Source organism: Boleophthalmus pectinirostris, unplaced genomic scaffold, assembly GCF_026225935.1.
Source record: "Boleophthalmus pectinirostris isolate CB_2022bp ecotype Guang Dong unplaced genomic scaffold, ASM2622593v1 HiC_scaffold_18, whole genome shotgun sequence".
NCBI classification, from domain to species: Eukaryota; Metazoa; Chordata; class Actinopteri; order Gobiiformes; family Gobiidae; genus Boleophthalmus; species Boleophthalmus pectinirostris.
Window position 1 is genome coordinate 18,568,566 of NW_026571133.1, and position 17,715 is coordinate 18,586,280.

Here is a 17,715-nt window from a genome sequence, read left to right on the forward strand (position 1 = left end):
AAGATGCTTGTATGGTCACCAGTAAATCTCCCCCATTTTAGATGGACATGATTGACAGATGGATTAGCCAATCAGGAACATGCATTGTTTGGGAAAAAATAAGGGAAAAAAATACCACAGGGAACTGAAAAACATCACCAATTTCTGCTGAAGTATTGAGCGAAACACTAAACCGTTAATCTGAGGTGAGATAAATTGGATTTTATTTGTAAATAATATGTGACCAATGAGCTCCTTCGTTTCACATGGTCACTGAAAAAAGACAAATCTAATTATGATCACATTTGACAAGGCTTGAGGCACGATGGAGGGCATGGGGACCAGACTGATATCAATTTGTATAATAAATACAGACAGAGAGATAACATTCTGGATTTGCCAGGCAAATTTAAAGCGATACTGTAGAACATGGGCACAGGTGGTGCAGTTTTAAGTCCAGTAAGGATATTTGTAATTATGTTTAAATAAAACCTGTCTCAAAATGCCTGTATTCAATAAAGATGCTATGTGAAGGTCATTTTCATAAGTGTCTTACATGTAATTAGTGCTGATGAAGTGCTGCATACCACATGATGTTATGAGCGGTCATATGTGCTGAAGGTAGAGCTATAAAGGCACTGACCTCTGTGTGTGAGGGGAATAACATGGCACCGAGGGGAAGAGCGCATAGTGTAAAGTCAGACAAAAACCTACACAGCAGCTGCTCTTTCATCATGATAAGTTATGGGCCTCGCTATGGCAACACATGGTAATCTACTGCTCTATCTGTGAAACATTCCCAGAGCAGGAACTGGGCTCTCCACATGGATCTGACACTGCATGGGTGACTTTGGGATGTGGTTAGTTAGATCTTTGTAATCTCCTCTTTGACATTCTTGCTTTTAGGCCCTCTTCCAGTCATTGATTTAAAGTCAAAACCCCTCATAGTTTCTCTTGATCCTTGCCGGTGTATTACATAAAGTTGCATCTATTTGTCACATGCTTGAGTCATTCATTTATACCCATTTTTCTACACTCACATATAAAAAAGGGTAAAAAAAAAAAAAAAAAAAAAAAAAAAATCAACATGACCATTCTAAATAGCAGCAACAACCAAATATTGGAGAGTACAGACTTCCACCAAGGCAATAATACAACCATTGTGTCTGTAGTTTTAATAACTTGGAGATGAAAAATTCAGAGGTAATTTATATACATATATTATATCAACACAATATTCTTTGTTTTTCATTTGCATCAGAAAACAGTAATACTTCTACACTATTTCTATTTGCACTGCTTTGATGCTACTAATAGTCTTATTGCATACTGTATATTTTGTATTATGTATTTATATTCACTCAAATATGACCTATTTAAGAACTTAAAAACTTAAAAGCAGTGGGACGACTCATTTTAAGACCCACTTTTATTCTCTGGCTTTTAAAACTATGTGAGTTGTGTGGTTTTTAATTTTTTTATTTTTATGGTTTTACCTTTTTATTTATTGGTATTTTTGCTCTTATTTCATTTTTCTGGTTTTATTGTCATAATTAGGACTAGTGGCGTTAAACAGAGCTTTATTTTATACTCCCATTGTATTTAAAAAATTTTTAATCTCTATTGTGCAGCACTTTGGAAACGATTTTGTTTATGAGTGCTATATAAATAAAGTGGATTGGATTAATCACATGTCTTTTATTTTACCATATTTTGCATTTATTATTCATTGTTTTATGTTGCAACATTTCACCAAAGCACATTTTTAGTTTGTAAATTTTATCCACTGAAAATAAAAATAAAAATCTGATTCTAATGATGCCATTTTAATCCAAATTCACAGTCAAATGTTTTGACTTTGTCTAAAAAACATAAACCAATCAATAAACAAGTGTCGGTGAAACCTTAACCTTTTTGTCCTGTCCTTAATTTTCAAGTTTAATTCAATTCCCGTTATTTTATCTTAATGAATTGCTCTGCCCCTTCCCATACATTAGGTAATGCTGTGCGCTTGTGTATTACATCATCACTGTACTTACACTCACTAGTCAGTCCATCTTCCCTAACACAGGATGTGTGCCGTCATGCCATAACCTCCTTTACCACCAAACTTCACCCCAGAGAGTCTCGAGATGCACATTGATAATACATGTAGCCCAAATCAGATTACACCGACTCTGCTGTATTGATCGAATAAGGATGACATCATCTCCCATAGCTCCCCGCTCAGTTTTTTCCCCTTGATGGAGGAAGCTAAGTAGCACAGAAAAATCTTTAGCCCAATGGGATCTTCTTTCATGAGAGGGGAACGCTTCACCTGCCCTCCCTCCTCCCCCCACACACTTACAGTATATGCTAAAGGGGATTATGGCTCGACTTAGAATTTTCCATATTATTCTGGTAGACAGTCTATGGGACAATTACATTAGTGCTTCTCACACGTTCGGGGCAGGATAATGAATGAGGCTGGAGTTGTCTGCTCAAAGTGGCACAGCAGCTGTAGCCCAGTAAACGTACTTGTTCCATAGGAAGTTTGCAGCAGATGGAAATCCAGAGCTAATTGACTTTGAGTGTTAATAAAACGTAGGTGTTATAGGATCTGCCTATGGGGCTCAAAGAATAAAGGTATTTTAATGTGTCTAAGCCTGTGGTTTTTATATGAAGGTCTACCCTAACCACACTCCAGTTTTGACAATAATTTTCCATTGACAATAGGGAAACTGACTGTCACTACATTACACAATTGCTCTTATTGCATCAGCAGATTGCTAGAGGAGGTTTAAAAGAAATTTCGAGAATGTTGCTTGCTCATTTTAGACCATGGTGACATAAATGATGATGAATAAATGATGAGCTTATGCTTTATTGTTTTTGTCCTAAAAAGTAACCTTAACCTATAAATGATGCTTCAATATGCCTTATTAAATTAATCTGCAAAATTGTGTCATGTTAGCAGTTTTTATTAGCAATTACAAGTACAAAGTTATAATGCTTAATAATTAGGCTTCCATGTGTAGTGTTGTCTGACCATTTCTTTGGCGAAATCGTGTAAACATGGAAGTGTCTAAATGAAGTCCAAATGAATTGAGAGTTTTATAAAAGTTTGTAAGTGGTAAAATCTAAAATAAATGACTAGAATCTAAATTCATATGAGACAAATTCACAGGAGCAAAAAGGGGGGAAAAAAATCTAATTATACATTTATTGATTATTCAGGAATTTCATCATAATTCAATATGGGATGAAAGGATGTGATGGACAATTGTTAGATCTTTGTGTCAAATAGAATTACGAGGAAGTGTGAGGAAGGACATGCAGTTACCAATGTGTAATTATTAATCAATATAATTACTGCATTATAGGCGTCATGCAATGGTTAGTCCCACAAAGCCTAAACCATTTGAACACATTTGGCTTGTTGTAGGCCCATATATTGTTAAATTGAATGTGATTACCTGCTTTGTTGTACGTCAGAGCGGTTGTGTAATTGTGTTATTGTGAGGTGTGTACGAGGTGTGTGTTCTAGTGACTCATCCACACTGTCCCCAGCGCCATCTATAGAGGCTCTGTCCCAAGGGATCTGATAGGACTCTGGAAAATGGACACCACCACCTGCTCCAAAGACAAGTTTTCAAACAGATTTAACAGGGAAATGACGGACGCTGCTATGGCAACTCTTGACTGTCAAACTAATACTTATACTGCATCTGCACCACCATCTTAAAACGATTTTTCATCCTTATTTTGTCAAACGGAAGTGTTAAAAGTGGCAGGCTCGTGTTAACTGTGAAATATGTTCCTTCATGTAATTTTAGTTTTAATCGAACTTGATGTGTTGTGTTGTGATCTGGGCTGTGCAACTCAACCTATAAAGCCAACCTTTGACCTCTTTGTTGTCAATAAATGGGCTCTATCAGTTGCAATATGAAGAAATGATGCTCTTTATTGTTAAGTGAATTCTTTTATATTCTTTTATATTCGCTTGCATTTGCACCTAAATCATTGTTCTCAAAATTCAGCCGACCATTTCAGCTGGAGCTACGTATTGGTCTGACCCTTGACCTCTCTGTTGGACTCTGTTAAGAATGACATTAGCATTGTGATGAAAAAATGTGAGCTCCATGGCAACACTGCTGGCACAAAAGGACTTGGAGAGGTGCCTGTGTTGTCATATGCAGATGTGAGGATGTTTACCATAATAATAATAATAATAATAATAATGGGAAAAGGGAATGTGGATTTTTGTATTTTTTGTGTTATGATCCGTGGGAAGAATACGTTGAAAATGTATTTAGTTACAAAATACTAAATACTTGCTGTAAAATGTATTTTGTAACATCTTCTGATACATGGTCAGGTCAGACTTCTGTATTCTGAAAATTTTACACCAAATTGAAGTTAAATTATAGTATAAAAATGTAACATAGTATTAAAAATGTTATATTTAACACTGACTGATGGGACGAGATCTAGTGCCACAAGATCTAACGAGACAAAATTGCTATGAGATTGTGCACACATGTTGAAAATGATCTTGTGAGATTTTTCCCCCCATATTTTTTTTTACATTTGGATTGGATTCAAAAATGAAGTTAAGTACTGGAGACTTACATTTTTTGAGAAGCTGTAGTCCCAGAAAGCAATGCTACAATGACAGCATGTCAACATGTATTCAGTTACTTCTCAACACTGGTTCTGATTGTACTTCTATTTGAACATTGTTTACAACTACACTTTCACAATAGTAGTGCTGTGTGTTTATTCATTTCTATTCAATATTAGAAAGCTCAAAACCATTCATCTCTTTGTCACAGCTATCAAACATAACAAAGATGCACAGTCTCCAGTTGCAGTCCCTCAGGCTTCTTCATAAGTCCACCTGTGTTCCTTGGGTCAATATTTGTGCCCGGGCCACCATCTCTCACCTTTACAGTTATAAATCTCCTGTCTGTTCAAATATATGACATTTAATTATAGATGGATTAAGAATTCAGAGGTAGAAAGACGGCAGAGATGTAGGTAACCTTTACTAGAGATCCAAGACTTTTGAGTGGGCTATTTCTTTTAAACTATTGCTGACACATGATGAAGATATTGATTAGTCTTGTCATTTTAAAATTCTATGGGAAAATTATTCATAATGACATGTAGTGGACACGAATAGTAGTAGTGGACACTACTCTTGTTCATTTGTGAATCTGATAAACCAAGAGGATTGTTTTTCACTCTTTTTCTTAGAATCTAACAGCAAATTTAAATAAAATCATCTTGACTTTTAGTCATGTTATAATACTGTTACCTTATTAAAAACATACCTGGAGTTGTCTTTGGTTTCATTCACACATGTTTGAGTACCCATTTATTAATCAAAAATGCTTTGCTCTACCTTGTGATGTCATGAAGCTGTAGTTTTTAAGTTAACAACCACCTTTTACCTTTAGTTTAGCAGAGATGGGATATTCCAGGGCTGAAATGATCTGTATTATCAAATGACATCACAAGGTAGAACAGAATGTTTTCTGTTTAAAAAAAAGGCTAAATACGTGGGATTTGTGTGTTAAACATGTGTGAATGAAACAAAACACAAAGTACTTACCTTATAACATAGATCAGAAAATAGCGTAATATGGGCTCTTTAAGTATCAATACTCATTTTTTTCTCAATTGTTTTTCAGTTTAAAAAGTTGAGCTGCTGCTATAAGAAACTGCATTAAAAAATGCAGTTTCTTTCCTCAGAATGTCTTGAATAGGCGTGTAGGTTACCACAAACACAATAGTCTTTTAGCATTATGCCTCCTCTTTGGCTAATTGCACACAGTTTTTGCTGTTATTTAAGGTTAAGGGAACACAGTGTCATCATTGTTGTCTTGAATAAACAATTAGACTGAGTGTGTCTTGACATTCTTTTGCTTCAATTACAACAATTAAAGGCCTGTGTAAATACATGAGCATCAGTGTATGCACGGCACAAATCCTCCTAATCAATTCTAATTATAGGGAACAAAAGAGAAGCAATGTTACAGGGATGTTCAGCACAGACCTGTCTCTATGGTGACAGTGTCCAGGATAAACCCTGCACCACACTGCGAAGGAGCAAAGCCATTTTACTATTGGTAAACAAGAATACTGAGCTGTAAAAGAGCACTATAAGCTAAAGCCACTATAATGGGATGGAAAAATGTTATTTAGAACATATCATAAAAAAAAAAACTGTAAAAAAGCAAACAAACAAACAAAAAAAAAAAAAAGGGGGCATCTCTGTGTCTGTGTATCATCAAGATGATCCCATGTTTTCCACACTAGCTAAGATCCTGAGTTTCGCTCCATATGCTGCCGCCAGCTTGACCATGAAAATGTGTTAAAAAGCGTTCACTTAAGTGTAATGGAACAGTGTAGTCCTGAAGGTCCAGCTTTGATGTGGGACACACCATGTCCTAGAGCTGCAGGACAATGCTTTATCTTTTACCAACACATTGTTTACTGCCCCATAGGCTGACCAGAACAAAAACTAGCAATGCATCTACACTTATTTCACACTGTTTCTCATAAGTTGATCAGAACACAAATTAACTGCAATAGCATCGTGTCACAATAAGTTAAAACATGAGCTCACTGCAATATCAAATAGCCTATAATAATCTCTTTGACAGAATATTTTGTGTGTAAAGCAATCATTAGCCATTTTTATCATAGTGTAAACGGCGTAAATATTTCTCAAAACTGAACCTTAAGAGTTTTAAGTCATGTTACAATGTTGTTACCGCCTCAAAAACATACCTGGAGTTGTGTTGTGTTTCATTCACACATGTTTGAAAAAGCATTTATTATTAGTCCATCTACATCTCCAAAGCTAAAAAATGCTCTGTTCCACTTTGTGATGTCATGTAGTGGTAGTTTCCAAGTTAACAGCTACCTTTTACCATTAGTTTAGTAGAGATTGTCAATTCCAGGGCTGAAATGATCCAAATGATGAAGATCTATGAATTTTAAAAACACAGTGGGGCACTTCCTATGACATAACATCACAAAATGGAACAGGGTGTTTTCTGTTTGAGAGAAAAACTCAGGCTAAATATGCAGAATGTGTGTGTGTGTGTGTGTGTGTGTGTGTATGTGTGTAAATGACACAAAACACAACTCCAGGTAAGTTTTTGAGAGGGAAATAACATTACAAAACATAACATAACAATAAGAAAATACCATAATATGGAAAAAGTAAACTGCCTTTTAATGGTCACAAATCAAGGTCAGCATTGGGTAGAGTCATTGTTGCTTAAGATTATATTCCTGTAGAAAAATACACTGTCAAAATAACAGTAATGTGTTTAAATTTCTGCCCATTAAACATATGTTCAAATTCCTTTACATAGGGGATAATGGACTTACAGTTTAAGTCAGAGGGCCTGGGTGAACCTGTTTTAAACACACTTGATTTCCCCTGATCAAAGCTTCTCTAGTCTAGACTCACAAATACCCCTGCCTTCACCAATTACCATTATCTGAGCCTCACTTTGTCGACTTCTCCTTTGTCTCAGGAAAATGTTCAGATATGTGCAGAAAATGAGGAGTGTATATTTGGTGTGTATGTGGAAAGTTGCTGCAGAAATGCTATAAAAGGTCTTCTATAACTTTATGGGAGAAAAGAAAAAAACACTAACATGCTTGACCGTTGTACAAAATTATAGTTTAGACACAAGGTCAGGACATGGTCACTGCTTGTGGTTCAAAGATTATTACTTGTGTTAGGTACTTTTTCCAAATATGTAATTGTGGCGTAGACACCTCTATCAAATGGATTATGCAATCCTCATTTATATACTAGCTCATTTATAGAGCTTAACCATTATTCACATGTAATTACATTTCTGACAGGACCAGTTCTGTAGTTTCATATATAAATACATTTAATCGTCCTACATTACACTAAAAACACACCCTTAGTTGTGTACTGTTTCATTTACACTTGTTTGAGTAATCCTGAATTATTACTCTATGTACATCTGCAAAGCTCAAAATGCTCTGTTCCACCCTGTGATGTCATGAAGCTGTAGTTTTCAAGTTAACACCTTGTCCCTTAAGTTCAATAGAGATTTGCCATTCTAGTGCTGAAATCATCCAAATAATTCTAGTGAAGGTGTATGGTGAATAGCGGAGGACTTCTTGCATTACCACATGACGTCACACGGTGTTTGAGAGAAGAACTGAGCCTTAACATGCAGAGCTTGTGTGTGTGAATGAAACAAAGCAACTTCAGGTATGTTTATGATGAAGAAACAACATGATAACAGAACAAAAAATGCCGTAATATGGGCCCTTTAATGCCACAACAGCATACAGTGGGACAGTGCATGCAAAAGATGCATTTAACTGCACACAGACATCAGGCATATGTTGTTTGCACTGTGCATTATAGAGATGGTCTTAATGGCTGCCCTGTCAGTGCAACACAGGAGTATACATCTGCAGTGACCTTGTTTTTTAATCATACTGTCCTCTACAGCTGACATCATTTTAGATGTGTGCCATTAAGGTTGAATATATTCAATAAACACATGTATCTTATCAGATGACCAAAGACAACAGCTCAGCAGACTGTGATAAGATAACATCAGCACATCCCACACAATGACAGCACAGGGAGCCTCCTTGGACATGCATCGTGCCAGTGCTTCATCAACAGCTTTGTGCCTCACCTAAAGAAGACAATTAACTTTCTGTCACCTTCAGCTAAGTGGGACCGGTGCTGACGTGCCACACCACATTCTCATTTCACATGAACACACACTTCACAGCATCTGGACATATGCTCCTCATTAATAAGTCCACATTTTGCCTTCACTGCAGCATTTTAAACCTGCATCTGTTATTTAGATCTTGTTTATGACTATAGTCCAGGTCCATATAATGGCAGAGCAATAAAAGGGACTTTTCTTTTACGACCTGTTTTATGAAGCTTTATCTGAGAAACCCTATCAGTCTCTACTCACAGAATGGCTACAGGTGATTTGTCACAGACTCCTGGTGCAGTTGTCCCACTAACTCTGCAATGACACTGGACTCTTCTCTCTGTGTGCCACCAAAGCAGCTCCGAAGATCAATCTTAGTCTGGCAATTCACCGCATGTTTACAAGGGATAAAACTCTTCTGCTGTGAGACAATCCATAACAACTGAAAGCAAAGTGGATTTAAAGGAACACTATGTAACTTTTTAGTTTGGAGTCCTTCGCCTGCTTATCTCTTGTTTCTGATTGTTCCACAGTATGACATTAAACAGCTTTATCTTACATTTAAATTACAACTGGTTTTATAGCTCAAAAATACCTAGAAAAACATACATTGCCTCTCCACAGATCAGACCAGTAACTTTGTCTGGTTTGGTCTACATGAAGACAAAAAGGTTTAATGCCATAAGGTGGAACATTATAGACAATGGAATAACATATCCATGGAAAAAAGTATTTGACGGGCCCTCCACAATCCACCTTTAACTTTTGTTCTGTTCAGTTCAAAGGTTTAAACAGCTGTATCATAAAGCACTTGTCTTGTTTTGAACTTATTGCTTGTTTTTGCTCACCAGATCTGGCACCCCTGCATGTGACAGAAGGACGACACTCTACTGAGAACATACCTCCACTGTGATATTGATGGCCAACCTCTATCTCCCCTATTTCCTCATTAACCCTAATTCGCACCCTGGCTCTTTTCACACACATCTTCCCACTGCTTCCTCCACCTGTACCCCACACGTGAGAGCTCTCTGATGGGAGCTGCACAGGGCCAATTTCCTAAGTGCTGCTCACCGTTGGCACTCATTTAATTACTGCAGAGACAGGGAGGCACGATCAGAGCGACTTCTCCTGGTTATTCCTCTGGATCTGTGGGGAGGGCCTGTCATAGTCTATAGTTTCCATACAGGCCCGAGATGACAGCTATTGAGATTGAAAGCCTTTGATGCGGTCTGCAGGGACACGGGTAGCCATATGGACACAGTGTTCTGCACGAATGCCTCTGATCTGAGCGTTTGTTTTGGCATTTATATTGCACACATCATTCATTTAGTTTGTAAATGTAGAGTTTTTTTGTATCTCCGCTAAAGTTGTGTTTAAGTTGTGAGTGCAACGTAAAGGGAAGTAGGCGAGTAAGAGTAAACAAGAATGTAGCATCAATATTCATGTGGTTTCTCTCTCTTTTTTATTTATTTATTTATTTATTGAGGAACAGTAGAAACATAAATTTAAACATTTTACTGGGAACCTTCACTGGTCATTTGGATTTTTGCATTCAAGTTTGTTCTTCCTGTTTCATTACTGCAATCAGATCACTCTCTTCTACTTGTGAGATTGCAAATTGTTACTTAAAGTCCTCTTCAGTTTATATTTATGATCTTCTGGACCATCTGCCCTTTATTATTGTACACCACATCCCATTGTTAAGCCTGTATGTGATTACAATCATTGCTTTTGCCTGGTTTAATTCATCCTCCCACAGGAATGTCCTCCTTCATGTCTTTTATGTGTTTCCAGTCCCACACACCCTGAGCATGTTTTTAATCTTGTAAATAAATGTAATGTTTTTAATAGCAATCTGCCAACTGAAAGATTTGTTTTGAGTGAATGCATCAGAATACTAATGGGTTTAGGATGTTTTGTATCTCAAGGTGATTAGATTGTACTTTTCGTTCTTTTGGGTTATTAATGCTGTAACTAAAGACACTGCAGCCGCATTTTATCATAGTTAATATTCTGGGACACCTCTTAGGTCTGTACCTCAATGGATTATATATAATATTATTAGTTCTGGACTGCTGTTGAATACACTTAGAAGTCCAGTGGAGGTTCTGTCACCTGCTTTTCTCATGAAAATGTTAAAGGGCCCATATTATTCTCTTTTCTGGTCTATTTTTATAATGTGAATAATAATAAGTAATATAATAATAATAAGCGCTTTTCACAGTAACACAAAGACATTTCACAACACAACCACTAAAACAAGGACAGACAAACTAAGGAAGTACTCCACTCTATTTTTAAACTCCATAGACCTTCCCGAGAATCATGTGGATGATTTCAACCCTGGAATTTCTGATCCCTACTGAATGAAAAGGTAAAAGATAGCTGTTAACTTAAAAACTAACATATCATGACATCACAAGGGAGAACAGCATAATAATAAACAGACTAATAATAAAGGGTTAGTCAAACATGTGTGAATAAAACAAAACACAACTCCATTAAAGTTTTTCATGAGGTATCAACATTATAACATGGTTTAAAGCTCACAAGAGTCAATTTTGAGTAACACAGGACCTTTAATGCTTTGAATGTTCCACAGTATTACACTTATATTTATTCAATTGCAGGCATTTTATCACCTGCTTGTCTCCTTGGAGATAGACACGTTTTATGCCATTCTGTGGAACATTCCAGACAAAATAACACGATAGAAAAGAAAGTTAAAACTTATTTAGGGCCCCTTTGATTATGGTGTTATGGATCTAATCTAAGCTTATACAATAAATGTATAATATGTTAAAAAGGCTCCAGGGTACGACATGGAAGATAACAAGAATTATTTTAAGTTTACCAGTAAAACAGGAAAAGCAACAGCTGGCATTTCAGACTGGTAATATTTACACATCTGTGGTTGAAAGTGAAAAAGAGTTTTGTGATGTCAGCTCCCCCTCACTCCTGATTGGCTGAGCTGTGTCTCTACATGTCCTGGCATGTCTTTCAAGGGGAAAGGTTATAACAAGTACCACTGGAATATTATTCTGAAGTCAAGTTGACTTTTCCATGTTTGGGTTTCATGAATTCCCTTACATATAAAACACACTGCACTACCAATTTCAAAGTATATGTAATAGTTAGGACGTTAGGGAGTTAGTTTCAAGGCATACAAAGCCCTTTACTGGCTTTGGGTGCTTTGTGTTTTCCATTGACTCTACACTACTATTGTAATCACAGTTACCATGGGGTAGATTGATGGGCGAGAGGCTGCCAGTCTGTACCGCTGGTTCGTCTGCCCACTACGCACACACACCACAGTCATGCTAGGCAATGGGTAATGGCGCTCTCCCAGCAGTCTCCCATACAAGTACTACCCAGGTCCAATCGAGATCAGACAGGATAGGACATTTTCAAGGTGGTATATTAGCTTCCTACATTCAGACACAAAACCCATTTATAAGCTGAAATAAAAAATAAACCAAAATATTCCTTGGTGAACAACTTTTCATTTACGTTTGCCTGTGTCTCCTGAGCAGAGACCCGTGTACTTTTGCGGTCACAGGAGGTGTTTTATAATAACTGGTGTGTGCCGACATTGACGGCTGCACCACTGTCTGAGCAAGAGGAGGTCACACCTGGGACAGACCACGCTGCATTCATTATACTTTGGCACTAATGACAGAGCACGACCATGTCAAGTGAAGCTACAGATCATATAAAGGCAATTACCTGCGAGCAAATGCATAAGCTATAGGCAAAACTGGTTTCACTTTTACATTTATGAATTATGAACATAGTGTGCAAAATTTAATAAAAAACATTTACAAAAAGGAAAGGCCAGAGTTTCACTTCCCAATCTTATAAACCCCCTACACAAGCGTTTCTTGGGTGGATAATAGTTTTGTTTTTTGTTTTTTTTAAAGCGCAATGACCTACTGCCGTCTGGAAAATCCCAAAATCCAAAGCCTAACTTGGGTTTGTGTGAATAATATAATGTTCAATTCTGGGAACTACGCACAGTGATGGAAAAATCAGGGAAATCATAATAAATAGCGGTAGGGGGGCAATGCAACTAACAAAGATTTTGTCAGGCTTTAATGTTAAAATACCTATACTGAAATACTGAAACTGTTTTTGAAATACATTGTTTATATTTGAGTTTATCTGCACACATATAATTTTAGATCAGTTCAAGCTGCAAATATACAAATCTCTAGGCAGGGACATACTGCATTTCTTTTTCTTGGGGGTTTGGATGAACACGCAATTGTTGTCAGATCAATATTGTGATACTTGCCATCGTAGTACTTGTTATCAGCTCAAAATAAAACATAAATAAACATGTATTTCAATGCAGTTATATAGACCTGCCCCAGTCACAGCTGTTGTTCAGTATCCATGTTGTATCTTGCAGAGGTAACACATTGAGACTGCCTACACTTCGCACCATGCCCAGTGAAACTATAGCTTGTGTCATGAACAGTGTGTGCAGTGAAATGACAGGCTGCGTGGGCCCAGACAGGATCTGATCTGCAGCTGTTTCAGGCCGTTTAAAGTCTGACTCATGTTGGGAGCAGTGCACACTCAAACACGCTCTTACTATTGAGCTAGAGGCTCTTCGGATTGAGTTTGTATTTTTTGTTCAACTTTGCATCACCTGAAAACTATGCATTTCTTTATTTGAATAAGGACAGTGCTTATTCATCAATTTGTCAGCAAATAGCTTCAGTATAAATACACTGCAGTTAGCACATTTAATCCACTGTCCTAAATACTCAGACAATAAACACTGAATAAGCAAATCTGAATATAATCAAAACTAAATAAAAAATGAACAAAGACTTTAAATAAGTGGAGAATCTGAAAAGGACTGAAAATCACCAGCTATGACATTTTAGTAGCAATTTTTTAGTAACAATTTAAAACAAATATCATATCTTTTGAAAAGTCCTCAAAATGTTACCCATAACAGGAAACTGGAAGCCATGAATAGCAATGGCAGAATAAAAGTGAATTTTGATCATCACGTTGTAATTGTAAATGAGTCCATGTGTTGTACAGACACACTGGAGATTGTCTGTGGGCTGATTCTTCTGGCATTGCAGCATTGAGCCTAAGTGTGAAGACTGTGTCCCAGAAAAAGCGTGAGGAACATGTATGCAATATTCATCACAATGTTACATATTTAAACTCCACAGACACAGTCAGACCAGGCCCCTCTAACCCATGTCTTACTACCATGAAAGATCGCCATGTACCAGCACTGCCAAATAGGGGAGTAATATGATTTTAAATTTTTGTCTAAATGGGCTTAGTGGATGGAGCAAGACATTTGACCTTGCCTAGTATGGTGTGTGCATGAGTGATCGGTGGTGGTCAGAGGGGCCCATGGCACAGATTGGCAGCCTTGCTTCTCTCTAGTCTACACCCAGGGTAACAGTGAGAACAATAGTAAAATATATTGAATGTATTTTCATAAATACTTAATATACATTTGCTGGTGTTTTGCCAGTAATTGCTTTAATTCATCTGTTCTTTTAACAAATGTTTGCATTTACTGGACTTTGCTTTCTAACTCTATGTCTGTCAATCATTATTTTACACTTTTCTCCTTATAACCTCTTATATAAAGTTGAGATATATTTGTATTACAGTATTCCTATATTTTATTTTTACTTGTACATATACATATATATAATTATGCCTTATTTGACACCAGCCTGTTGCTATTTTTGCTACTTATTTAGAATTTATTATTACTGTTTATATTTTTTGCTCTTTGTTATTATAATAAATTGTGATGTATGAGCTACTGTGTCCAAATAATTAAATTTGGTGGCTGGATTAATGAAGGTTGTCTAAGTCAAAGTCTATATATAGTCTTCTTTCTCCTTATGGCCGCTGTAGTCCACTCCAGTTCAAATGCATTGGTAACATTTGCCCTGTCACCAGTGTTTGAAGCCTTCTGAATAAGCAGGCAGCCTTTGTAGTGATGCATTCTCACTTCTCCTTGAGATAAAGGCAATAAAAATCTATTATCTGCCTTGTTGTTGTTGTAGGCAGGACGACCGATGTTTCTAGGTGAAACCTTTATATCAGTGATTTGGTGTATATAGTGATTTATTGTGAAATATACAGCTTATGTTCTTGGCTAAATGTAGGCATATGGTATTGAATCTTAAAATATCCGCTCCTGTCATAATTGTGCAATGGTGCAAGCTGTGCTCCTTTAAAAGCAGATCACCAACCTAGAGGGTCCATCTCACATTTCTCCTGTTTGTCAACTAAAATAAACTAGTCCGTGAATATATAGATGACCCATTGCTGGTTTAGGATTGTGGGGGAGTCTATGTATACACCCTATATGAGAATTGTACACTTTTTATTTAAAAACATCTGTGGACAAGGTGAGTGAACCTTCAGAATAATCTTTCAGAATTGGATTTGACTGGTTGTGGCAGGCCTCTAACAATCTCAAATGTCACTGCTAAAAATACTCACTGACTTCTTATGTAGCTATGGGTTTTATATTGTTCATATAAAGATAAGGACAGATAAAGAAAGACTATGGATTTCCTGGACGTCTGAAGTGAATAGTTTAGAGATATGAACAAAAATGTTAATCACTACAGTAAAAGTATACAATTTAATTATCAGTGAGATCAAACAATCAGATTAAATATTGTTTTGTGTGTGTGTGTGTCTTTTCATTTGTAAAATATGACCAAATTCTGTCTTTAAAGTGCAACATGTAACAGTCTAATGTAAGCAGCAAGTAAAAATCCATTTAGACAACTCCATTCACACTTTCTCTGATTTAAAACAAACAATTTCTTAATACTCTGAAATGTTTAACTTCAATGCTTGAGTCCTATGTATTTTGTATCTAAAATGTTTCTGTTTTTTGTTTCATTTCCCTTTTAGAGATGGGTCAAATCTTATAAATCAACACACAAATAGTTTAGATAGTTGTACTGTAAATTCTTTAACTCTATAATTTTTTCAGCATGATCACGAGTCAAGCTGTTCTACGAGGAAATCTTCTGCCCATAAAAATGATGGAAAGTTTGTGTTTTCGTGACGAGTTTCTTCCTGGTGACGAGGATCAAAGGGGGAGGGGCAATTGGAGAGTTGTTTTTCTCAGTAGGTAATTTACACAGCGCAGCCACACCCTCCACACTCACCCTGGGTCACGTCACCTCTGTCACTCTCACATTTACATATGACTGGAGCATATTAAATGGCTGCTTTAGACCTAATAGAATGTAATGGTAATAGTTGAGTGAGACAGTGGATTCATGTTTTTCAGTAATACACAATATGGGCCAGCTGTTGCAGTGAAAAATCTTACATCATAACTGTCATAATTTACATCATTAAGTCATTGCCAGATTGCTTTGTCTGTCGCAAACTTCTGAAAGGTCACCACCTCCAATTATTAAAGCTCTTTAATTTGTTTTAATTGTACAGTCTAAATGCCAAACAGGTTATGGACAAGAAAACCAGTCTTGGGAAAATACAGAGATTGTGACATGCTGAGTTGTTAGCAACCTCATTATGGTTTTAAGATTATATTGTCAACATTGTCCAAACATATGCTGTATTTGGTGACTATGGGCCAGTAGCTAGATACACAAATGTTTTAAGTGATTATTTATTGTTGTTTGCATTAACTAGTAGCCCATTTGAATGAAATGAGTTTAAAGAGCCCATATTTCGCTATTTTCTGATCTCTTTTCTTCTGATGTGATAATTCTGTTTTCTCATCACAAACAAACTTGTGGTTGTGTTTTGTTTCATTCATACATGCATACCACACAAATCCTGCATATCAAGTTTTTCTCTCAAATAGAAAAACTTAATGATGTCACAAAGTGGAACAGACCATTCTGAGCTTTGGAAATGTAGACAAACTAATAATAAAGGGTTACTCATCAAACATGTGTGAATGAAACAACTCCAGGTATGTTTTTAAGGTGGTAACAACATTATAACATGGCCTAAAGCTCAAAAGAGTGAGTTTTAAGCATCTCAAATCTTACACCAATGTTTCTGTTTATAACCACAAATATCTTTCCCTTCTCACTCTGTATGCATACCTTGTAAACGTGAAGTGAATCAAATAAGATACTATCTACTCTGTGGCATGTCTATTATATCTGTATGTACTGAACATTGAGGGATTAATCACGTGCTGTTTTGAGTTTGCCTGGATCCTCGGGAGGTTTGTTTTGTCTGGAAGAGCCTAAGCTACGCTGATTTAGCTTTTGTTGACCCCGCACAAGTTGCTTTCCTTGATTATGTCTTTCCATAATCGTTGCTGTGTGTGTTCACCACCGGAGCAATGTTTGGAAAAGTTAACTCTGCCCACATGTAGTGCACTGCCAGCCCTCTCTCTCTCTCAGTCCTTTCTCACTACCAACCTAGCATTCTTTCCTCACTGAATTTCACGTGTGGTTTGGAGATAAAAGCTCCCATTCATTAGTCTTACCGAGGAACCACTGCTATGACAGGATACCCCACCCCTGTCTGGAAGTGAGGGGGACATATTTTAGCCTGCGCTGGTGGCCAGACCAATTCAAAACAATACTTATGTCTGGCTTGGTTCTGTATGTAACTGTATTGCTACACAGCAGACCTCCACAAACTCAATAAATTGGGAAAATATTTACCCAAATGGGTTTATTTCGTTAATATAGTGACAACAGTTAGGCCTGTCACGTTAATCACTATATCAACTTATCGTTTAATATATGAGAGCAGGAACAGTATATTTTGAGGCTCAACACTCATTGTTTGTACAATTTCTTTGTAATAATGAGGAGATTTTTTGTTATAGTAGATACGATTTGAGCTGTAGAGCGTTGAAAAAGTAACTTCTTTAGCTAATTATTGCTTCATTCTGCTATTCATTTGTTGCAGCTCAGATCATTAAATGATTCTGTCTATTTAAAAATAGGTTTATTGGGATTATCCTGTGTAGTGTCAGTAGCATAAGGTAGTTTCAATA